The following is an 11,308-nucleotide window of genomic DNA, read 5'->3' on the forward strand; positions in this document are numbered from 1 at the left end:
GGGGGGGAACTCCTAATACAAACATGTATACTCCAACAAATATTCAATGTCACATATATCATATATCATACTAGAAATGGTGTGAATTATGTCTACTACACGACACCCTGATTCTTAAGATTTTCTAAAGCCTTCTGAGTTTAAATTATTGTAGAGAATTTTCTCACACAACTTTCTGTAAACAATCTATCGTTTACCATTCCTCCATAGAGGCGGAGAAATTTGATGTACTAGTAGTTTGTCCAATGTTGTTGGAGAGGTGGCACATTCACCCTCCAATCCACTGTCACTTTTGGAAAAGTAGAAATGCTGGAGTTGGAAATTAAACTTCCTCTTTTTCACCTTTGCAATAGCAGCGGTTTGCATCATGTTTTTACGTGTCCTATAGTGACCCCCTCGAAGGCAGGGAGGCCCTGCAGAGACCTCAGCAAGTGCGAGGGCTGGGCAAGCACCAACCGTGTGAGGTTCAGCCAGGGAAAGCGCTGGATTCTGCACCTGGGATGGGGCAGCCCTGGCTGCAGGGACAGACTGGGGAAGGAGGGGCTGGAGGGCAGTGCCAGGGAAAGGGACCTGGGGCTCCTGGCCAGTGGAAAGTGGAAGCTGAGCCAGCAGTGCCCCGGCAGCCAGGAGGGACATCCCTGTCCTGGGGCAGCAGGCCCAGCATGGCCAGCCCGGCAAGGGAGGGGATTGTCCCGCTCTGCTCGGGCTGGGCGGCCTCACCTCCAGTGCTGGGGCAGCTCTGGGGGCCACAATGTCAGAAAAACATTAAACTATCAGAGAGTGCCCAAAGGAGGCCACGAGGATGGTGAGGGGCCTTGAGGGGAAGCCGTGAGAGGAGAGGCTGAGGGCACTTGGTCTGCTCAGCCTGGAGGAGACTGAGGGGAGACCTCAGTGCAGTTACAAATTCCTGAGAGGGGAAGAGGAGGGACAGACACTGATCTCTGCTCTGTGGTGACAGGGACAGGACCCAAGGCATGGCCTGAAGCTGTGCCAGGGGAGGTTTGTGCTGGAGATCAGGAAAAGGGAATTGCTAAACCAAGCACAAGTTCTTGAGCTGGTTTAGCCCTTACTCACCTCAGTGATGACTCTGGACCTACATTTGTGGCATCAGCTGATGTCTGATTGCTGTCTGATCTGAGCTGATGTCTGATCTTACCCTCAATAAAACAACCCAGCAGCTTGAAATCCTCACGAGTCTTGTTAGCTGAAGTGGCATCATCACCTCCTCTCGCTGGAACATAAGGATGTGCAAACAAATTGGTCAGTCCCCACCACCTCCCTGGAATCAAGGCAAGAACCCCTGTGTCAAGGTAAACCCTGGCCTCACATCTATCCAGCTTCCAGCAGTTTGTGGGTTTCTATACTTTAATTTATAGGTTGTAAGTAAAAATAATCCCATCATCTCAGCCCTAGGGAAGTGACTGGGAGGAGCTGGACCACTGCTCTCCTTTCCTTTGAAAAGAGCACAGAGAAATTCAGAGCTGAGGATTCCCTCTGGAGGGATTAGCCACACTTGTGCTTTAACCTGCTTTATTTTTAACCTGCAGCCTGTGGTTTTCAGTAACAGAACTAAGGATGAGAGCATCTGCTAAGGAATTAGTTAGAAATTTACTTTGCTGGGACTCTGTAACTCCAGAGAGCAGAGATAAGGACCAGTGGAGAGTTATGGCAGGGAGGGTGTAGGTGGAGCAAGAAAAGGATCATCCAGCTTGCTTTTTTTCTGTGCAATCTCCATTATGCTTTCAGCAAACACATTCTATATTTTGCTTCTGAAAAAATCCTGCAAACTTTTGTGGTACTATTAGTATAGTTACTTTGGGGGGCTCAGTATTATTAATGCCAAATGAAAATAAAGAAGCACACAAACACTACCCCTCGTCCCCTAACTGTTGCTTGGTATTTCTAAAGAGGCTGACATTTCTGCAGTGCTTCACAAACAGGAGATCAGATTTCAGCTTGGCACCAGCTGTAGTCACAACATTCAGTGGGAAGTCCCAAGCATGGACACCTGCAGCCTGCCAGCCCCAAAATGATCCTTTCAGGTCCATCATGGCTTGGATTTCTCCTGGAATGAAGATGTTGCCAAAAGCCTGTGGTGATCTTCATCCAAATAGTGGGTTTTTTTCCTTTGTTATGTGATTTGAAGTAAGTCTGACTCTGTCAAATATCAGGGGCTTATCAGAGCTTACTCATCTTATTCAGTAACTTTTGCCAGAAATGCTTCAGCAGCTCCAGGTCTTAGAGGAAAGCTTGACATTTGATGGGTTTTTGTAGCTGTTCACTGGGCTGCAGCCATACACTTCCCACTGCCTTTCTCCCTCCTGGAGACGGGGCAGCCAAGCACGGCAATCTGGTTTATTAAAAACACAGGTGTCACACCTGGGGCTGCCCCCCAGAGCTGGGAAAGGTCACATCCTGCAGACCTGCACTTCCAAATCATCAGCCTGCACTGCTGGTCACGAGGAGTGGAGCAGACCTGAAGATGGGAGGGGTTCACAAAGGGAAAACAGCAGACTGGAACAAATTCTGTTCTCAGAGACCCTGTGTGGGGTTTTCCTGGTGTTGGAGCAGGATACAGGATCCTGCAAAGCCTCTGCCACACAAGAAGAAGCAGAAGCAAAATGGGATGTAAGTTTCTTGAAATGCTTATGCCAGAAAAGCCTCTGGTCATGGCTTGTCCCCTTGCTGTCAGGAATTGAGTTTGGCTCTTAATTCTTTCATAGAATCATGGAATGGTTTGAGTTGGAAGGGGACCATTTCGTTCCACCCCTAATTCTTTGCCCTGAAAAAGACTCCACTGAATACCAATGAATCCTTGTGTGATAAATAAACTCAAGTCTTCTTTCCTGGAGGCCACAGTGGTTTTTAAGGTTTCAGGACTGTGGGGTGCATCTCAGCAGGAGTTAAGCTGAAAGCTGATAAAACCCTGACATCTAAAGGCCAGGACGGCAGAGTGGAAAGAGGCACATTCCTTTTGACCTCAGCATCCCTGAAATGCTGTGGCTGATGTGTCTCTGCATAATTAGTCATGGAGCAATGATTTTTTTTACCCCTGCGGGGTTTAAGAAAGCCATAATTCTGAATATCAGCATCAGAAAATAAGAGAGTGGTAAGGACTGGGAGCACCCAAAATGCACAGCCAAGAGGAAGTTCCCAACCTGGCTAAATGTAGCACAGCCTACAACAGATCAGATCTGGTCTGGTCTGGTCTGGTGTCCCCAGAAGTCACAAGCACATGGAACAATGTGTTCACCTTCACCAGGGAGAGCAGTAAATCCAGCTCCTTCCCTTTTGCCCTGTTCCCCCACCACTGTCATCAGCTATTTCATAGGGAGATTGGTCAGGCCACTGCAGGACAACTGGGCAGGGCAGGGCAGGGCTCTGTGGTCCTGGAGCAGGAACTGGTGGCTTTTCCCTCCAGCAGTCTCCTGGGGCTATTCCCTTAGTTCCAGTGATGTTCACCCACCTCTCCTGGACTCACACACACAAAACCACAAAGAGTAGCTCTGTTGCAATTCTTATTTAATTCTGCATCATCAAGCCATAGAGTGCTTTGGGTTGGAAGGAACATTTAAAGGTCCTCTAGGCCAATTCCTTGTCATGAGCAGGGACATTTTGCACTAGACTAAGCTTCTCAGAGCCCTGCCCAATCTGAATATATGTCAATGCCTTAAGAAGTGCCAAGATGCCAAATTACACATTTTTACTCCCTTTTATTGGATGTCATCAGCTCATTTTCAGTGGTCGGACAGGTCACATGCAGTCTGGAAATCCCAGAACTGGCCACAGCAGCTTCACAAACACATCTGTTGGAATTTTTCTGCACTAAAATTGCTTTTCTTTTCAGGCACTGTGGGATTGATGAAGAGTAGAAGTTCTCTAGAGTCCACTATTTGTCTGGAGGCTTAACAGCCCCAGAATAAAATATGAATATATGTTTATTCCACAGCAAGATTTGTCTTGCACCTAAAGACAAAAATAATTTTGCTCAAACTTGTTGTTACACTGAAGCCAGCTTTGTCCTTGCAAAAGTAACTGACAGCATTAAAAGAACCCAGATTCTTTCTAAAGGAAAGAGTTTTATTTGAGGTTTTTAATTTTGCAGAAATCACAGAAATCTTGCTGACACAGCAATGTCAGTGTGCAAAGTTCTGCAGGACCAAGTTAATGTTCTACTGAAATCCTTTGCTTCAGGACTAGGTTCCTGAATGTCTACAAAATGTATACAAATATCTAAACTAAACCAGAGGGGCTAATCCTCATTTCGCAACCTTGCAGTTAAAGTTGGAGCAGCAGTGGTGAAGGCACTGCAATGGCAGCACTTGAGACCTGGTGCCCTTTGTGAGATCTCTCTGGCTATTTATCCTTTAAAGCACAAAATCAATTTTCACCAAGTATACCTATTTTTCAATTTTAGTATTATTCAGTGTATATTTTTCATTGGCCAGAGAAGCTGTGGCTGCCCCATCCCTGGAATTGTTCAAGGACGAAGCTCTGACCAGCCTGGTCTAGTGGGAGGAGTTGCTGCCCATGGCAGGGGTTAGAACAAGGTGGTCTTTGATGTCCCTTCCAACCCAAACCATTCCACGATTCCCCATTTTTCCGTGCCGTGTAACAGCCACAAACACCACTAGATGTCACAACTGCTTCACTGTTTGACTGCTCCCTCCTGAACAGCCTCGGCTGAAGAACAACTTTTGCAGGGTTAACTGAGGAGCAAAATACAAAGACAACTAAGCAAAACCAAGGTTATGTCCTCAGGAAGTGCAGGGTGCTGTAGGACACATCTTTCTTGAGAAAAAAAAAATAATGTTTTTCTCAAATCCTCTAGTTTTGGGCACAAAAAGGCTCTGCAGTTTGTTCAGTATGAAGGAAATTCCTGTTCAGGACCACCCTGACCCTTTGAAACTACAGCAAAAAGCTGTGGAGAAGAAGCTGATGTGGGACACAAACAACTGTGCTGGAGGCAGGAAAGCAAAGTGACCACAGGATATTTTTTTGCCTTTATTCTGATAATTTCGGTGCTGGCAGTGACTTTCCTGCACTTTTCCTGGGTATAGCATATGGCATTTGTGTTGTCACTGTGGTTGTTGATGTTTGATGGTCCTGGAACACACAAGCAGCCACCCACCTCCTCCTACTGAACTAGTGAAGAAATAGCAATAACATCAACTGAACTTAATTAGGCCAAACTCGAGGTGTTTTCTGTTGCAGGAGCTAATTTTAGATGCCAAACTGCCACAGAGGCTTACTGTATCTCTGCCCTATTTTAGCAGCTCGTGGCAGAGAGGCAAATGATTGGAAGGTGAAGGAGTGAGAGCACAATTGCTTCAGCCCATGTGAAGGTCAGGGAAGAATATTCTTCCTCTGTTCCCAAGGCAATCTGATTTCTGTCTCTGCTGGTGTCACCCATAGGAACCTGTTCGTCCTCAGGTCTTGGCACTGAAGTTGCCACAAAAGAAAAATACACATTTTTCAGAGGGAGGTTCAAACTAATTATCTCCCACAGGCTTTTAGAGAATTTTTCTCCCTCCCCTAAACACACTGTAGTCAGTGCACCAGCCTGTGCCATCATTATGTGCATGAAAATAATAGCAAAGCTAAAGATAATGAATTCTTTTAGTCACTCTCTCATGACCAGTAATTGCTCCTATGGATTCCTTTTTCACTCCAGTGACAACAATTATTGCAAACAAAACCAAAACTGAATTCCTGTGAAATTGCTGTTAAAGCATGCCCTGAAGGTGAAAAAACAAAAACCAAAAAAACCCCAAAAACCCCAAAAAACACTAAACCTAAACCAAATAAAGAGTACAAAGAAAAAGAAAGCAAAAGTGATTGTCAGAACAGCAGCACCTTACAAGAAGCAGTGAACATCTTGGTGGGGCTATTCTCACTATGCTGAGTTGTGAAACAATTTCCTTGTGAGGGGAAGAGGAGGGACAGACACTGATCTCTGCTCTCTGGTGACAGGGACAGGACCCAAGGAATGGCCTGAAGCTGTGCCAGGGGAGGTTTGTGCTGGAGATCAGGAAAAGGTTCTTCCCCCAGAGGGTGGCTGGGCACTGAACAGGCTCCCCAGGGCAGTGGGCACAGCACCAGCCTGGCAGAGCTCAGGGGGTGTTTGGACAAAGCTCTGGGGCACAGGGGGACTCCTGGGGACGGTGCTGTGCAGGGCCAGGAGATGGGTCCCTTCCAATTCAGCTTGTTCTGTGATTCTGTGAAGAACCTGGTTTAAACTTAATCCCTAAAATCGACATGAAATGGGAAAGTCCAGAAACTTCAGCTAAATTAATTCATATCCCAATTGTCCTTCTCTAAAAGCTGAGTGCATTTAATGGGAAAACAGATTTAAAATCCCACAGAAAATAAATGGCACTTTTACCTTGAGTGAGCTTTGAATCAGACCTGCAGTGGGTTGCAGAGGAACCCACTGGAGGTGCTCCCATCTCTCTGGGAGATGTCCCATCACAAGGCATTGGAAGCATGGGCAGGAGCCTGCTTTTCTTGAGCAAGGGGCATTTTTCAGCTCAGTGGGGTTTCTGCTTGGTTACACCTCTTCAGTGGGTGCCACAGAGGAGTGTTAGCTTCTGCTCTCACACTCCACTCAAACACCCAGGCACATTTACCCTCAAACTGAAATATTTGCAGTGCTTAAATTCACTGGGATTATTGACAGATTTAGAGTGAAACAAGCCCAGGTCCTGTAGGAAACCACAGTGAAACACCACTCATCATACACACCTGTGTGTGACAAAATATGATTTTGATTGGATTTACCTGTGCAGGAAAATAAGTATTTGAAAGGTAAAGTTTTAAGTGGCTGATTCTGGCTGTGCTTCCTCCACGTTGGGGTGGACTGCAGAGGAGGAGGTGGATCTCAGAGCAGGGGGTGGACCATGGGACCCACATCTCTCCACTGTAACAGGAACCCAGAGTGGCACAAAGGAGTCTGAGCTGCCTCAGGCCTGGGCAGAGGGTTGCCAGCCTGCCTACATTCACCTAATTTGCATGACTTGCCCATCACAAGATTAATTATTACAGTGGCTTTAGTCAAATTCCTCTTCCTCGCTGTAAAGCAATGCTTTGTCTGTCTGACTTCAGATGCAGCCTAAATCCAGCTGAGGCCAATGTTCAAGCTGACAGGCTTTGCTAAATGAGCTTCTCTGCTGGACTCAGTGGTGCTTTCTTTTGAGATGACACCAAATCACAGCTTACCCAAGCCTGATGCCAACTCCCTTTGTGACTGGAGGGAAGAGAAACTTGGCTCACAATTTGCCTGGGAGAAAAGAGGGAAGAAAAGGGAGAAGAGAAATATTTTTCAACCACCCGCCATCCTCAAAATTGATTTTTCTAAACCAATCTAACAAATCCTAGATGAAAAAATTAATCATAGCTATAGATACAGCCCCTCCTCTGCCCCATGTCAGCCTGGGAAGCACCCAGTGAGACACAGGGAGGCTTCCTCCCTTTGGAGAACTTCCCATGCTGTGCCAATTGGACCAGCCCACCCTCAGGGCTTGGAGCTGGATCAGAGATGCCCCAAGTGATCATCCTCAAGACACCAAAGGTTCCTTGTGTGTCTTACCTTGACACCCCAAGTATTGCATATTTCCAGAAAAACAGGATGGTTCCAAACCATCTGTTTATCAGCAGGGGTGACAACTACTATTGCCAGGTGAAAACTGAGAGGCTCATCTCTTTTGTCTTCTTGGAACTGTACTGAAAAACAAACAGCCCCAGAGCTGGTCAGGTTTGGTCACAGCCCAGAAATTCTCTTTAGCAACCTGGCTGCTGGCACCTGAGTGTGTTAAATCAGACCTTTGTAGGTGATGAAGGCAATGACAGGGCTGATACTGGATGTAGGGGGTGACTGGCAAACAGCCCCATCCCCAGCACAGCCACTGTCACCATCCCTGTGATGATGAGATAAACAACACAAATTTGAGTGTTTTGCCTTCATCTCACTCTCCAAAAATCACCTGTCATGTCTCTGCAGTGGCCTGGCTGGTTCCCAGAAAGCATCCCCCACTCCCACACCGGTTCCATGGAATTTTTCAGCACATTAATCTCCAAATCCTCCCCCTGATCACACCTCTTTACAGAACAAGCCCAGTGAATGTGTCCCATCAGGGATCTTTCTGTGAAACACCTTGATTTTTAAAACTGCATTTCACTCGATCTTTCAAAACATCTTTCCTCTCCATCTGTGAATCCATCTGCAGCTGACAGTGATTTCTGGTTCATCAGCTCCACACTTCACTGGAGCTGTTCCTGCTCGGTGTGGAGGTGAGGAACCCTCACTGTGGGTTGTCACCCTCTGATCAGTGGAAGCCTTTCACTAGATTGCATTTTTCTAGCAAGTAAGCAACAGCTTGGGCCAACATGAGGTACTCTGTATACTTGAGTAGATCTGAAAAAAAACCTCTCTGCATCCTCCATTGAATATTCTGAATTCAGGAAAATCCTGTATCCATCCTTTCCACTTCTACACATCCTTCCTAGAATCACATTTTCTGCTCTAAGCAATGCAACACTTTGCTGAAGTGTTTATTATAGTTCTCTGGTGTTGAGAGACTTGTAGGCAGGAGGGGATGTGGGTTGTTTTTGTCTGGGGTGGGCACCCCCAGGAGGTGAGGGGCTCTGCCTAAAATAGATGGGGTAAATCCATTTTGCTCTTTCCATAAGGCTCCAGGTGTGTCCAAGCTCATGTAGCTTTTGAGTGGGAAATTATGTGAGATAAAGCCTATTACTGATGTGGGAAAACTAGGAATAACTTGTTCCTGGTCCTGCTCTATCCATCTGTTTGATCAGCAAAATGGGTGCAGAGATGGATCAATAGACAAATAAACAAATTATAGCAGACAGTGCTTGGCCAGCCATCTGGCTAAATAGCAATATTGATCCTGTAAATAATGATATCCATGAAATACCTCACTTACTCCTCAAGCAATAAATACAGGCCTTAAGGCGTGAATTTCTCCACTGAATTTTTATTGGGGAAAGCAGCCATCCACCACAGAGTAACAGCAACATCTGGATTTTCTCTCTCACATTGGTTTTATCTTATCTATTTATCTTAAATTAGACTAGAAAGGCATCAGGCTTTTTTTCTCTCTCATTTACTGAATATTCAGTTTGGAACTCTGAGTATTATTTAATCAATAAAAGTTTGAGTTTTCTAAGCATTCATTGACCAAACAAAGCTTTTTTTCCCCTTTATAACCAGCATGTTCCCAAACTGTATGACTGAAATAAGCTTCAAGAGCTCACATTAGGCACTTGGTGACTGCTTTTAGGCAGCTGGGTGGAAGAGCTGAGTTAAAACACAGAACACCTGTAGAAATGATCCCCGATGTGAGCTGCCCCCATCAAGGCTTGGAGAGAAATAAAGGGCCAAGGCCAAGTCAGTCTGATCCAGAGGGATCCAGGGCTCCAGAGTGAGGGTCTCAGTGGGGCTGTGTGGGAGGGGTGGGACCAGAGCAGCCAGGGGCTCAGAGGGGACACAGGGGCTCTCCTGTGCTGGCACAGCCACTCCTGGGTGGTTCCATGGTTGCTGGGGGTGCTTTGTGACAGTGTCCTCTGTGTCCCTTTGTGGGGATGTCCCTTTGAGGTGTGTTTGGGGGCTCTTTGTGACACAGGGGCTGTGCCCAGAGGCCACTGTGACCTCTGCGGGGTTTTTGGGGCACAGAGGGCTGGGGTGCCACTGCCCCGAGCACCTTTCTCAAGAGGCAGCAGCAGCCTGAGAACCTCTGCAGGAAGGAAAGCATGACAGAGACACCCAACAGGGAGAAGGTGAATCCTAAATCCTTGCCCACCCAAGGGCTGCTGAGCCTGAAGAGCGCAAGGATGAGCAACGGGGCAGGACAGAGAGGCTGGCGATGGCACAAGGCTGGGCTGGGGCTGTGCCAAGTCAGCCCTCTCCACCCCATGCCTCCTCTGTTCCCACAGATGGACTTCAGGCAGCCACAGGAGAACTGCTGCCCAAATGCTCCTCCTGAGGCACAAGAGGCAGCACAGGCAGCAGCCCTGGGCGAGCAGGCGTCCTCAGCAGGGACACAGAGCCATGTCCCATCCCTGCAGAGCTCCTGCTCTCCCCCAGGCCCCTCATCTGCCCAGGGGGCAGCCCAGACCCTCAGCGGGCCTGGGTCAGTGCTGGAAGCACCAGAGCCCGGGGAGGGGGCCTGGGCCAGCGAGGAGGAAAAGGGGGATGTCTGCCATCCCCTTGAGCCGTGCCGAGGGGAAAGCCACATGGAACGAGAGCTTTCCCAGGGGGAAATCAACAGAATCCCAGAGCCATCCCAAGGGGAAAACAACAGTGACAAAACACCACCGCGTGAAAACTTGCGACGCATCATAATCCACACGGTCTGGATCAACCCCAGCTACCCGGAGCTCTTGCAGGAACCCCTCCAGGAGGAGGCAAAGGCAGCAGCTCCTGCCTCAGTCGAGCAGGTGCCAGCAGCAGGGACACAGAGCCCTGGCCTGGGCAGCCCCTGCTGCTCTCCCTGCTCCTCACAGACGCAGCTGGCAGCCCGGACCCTCGGTGACCTGCAGCGTGTCCACAGGCGGCCCTCCAGCTCCAGGCGGGCTCTGCAGGCGCTGTGCACCCTGCTCTGGTGCTCCTGCATGGAGCTGCAGCTGGGTGATTAGTGCATGCTGCCAGACTGTGCAAATCAGTTCACTTGGAGTAGTTCAGTTGTCAATAATTATTTTTATATTTGCAAAGCGCTCTGGAGAATCGTCATTGTTCCTCGTTACTGCACAGAGACTCAAAGCAACAAACACCTTTCCTGCAGGAGGACACACCAATAAAAGATGCTGATTTGCCAGCAGTGCTCAGTGAGCCACCTTGGGACCCAGGTGGGTTCCAGCAGCACCAGAGATTTGAAAATCAGTGTTTTCATGGTCATTGTGGCCAAGACAGGCACCAAACACCACCTCACCTACGAGAGCCTCTCTGGGAACAAGTAGCAAAGCACAGAGGGCACTTTTCCATAAGGCTCCAGGTTTGTCCAAGATCATGTAGCTTTTGAGTGGGAAGTTATTGTGAGATAAAGCCTATTACTGATGTGGGAAAACTAGGAATAAGTTGTTCCTGGTTCTGCTCTCCACATTAGCTCCCTGAGATCCTCTGCCAAGAAGTTGTCAGCCAGGAGTCTTGAGAATCTCCTGGACCTGTCTTTTCCCAGTTAACATCTGGCCAGTGGAATCGTCTCACAAGGACAAGGGTGGTTGGGTTGGCAGTGTCCCTAGAGTCCTTAAAGAATAATTCCAATATGCCATGTCCTGGCTGGAACAATAATGA

The sequence above is a fragment of the Lonchura striata genome, chromosome 4, assembly GCF_046129695.1.
Source record: "Lonchura striata isolate bLonStr1 chromosome 4, bLonStr1.mat, whole genome shotgun sequence".
Taxonomy (NCBI): domain Eukaryota; kingdom Metazoa; phylum Chordata; class Aves; order Passeriformes; family Estrildidae; genus Lonchura; species Lonchura striata.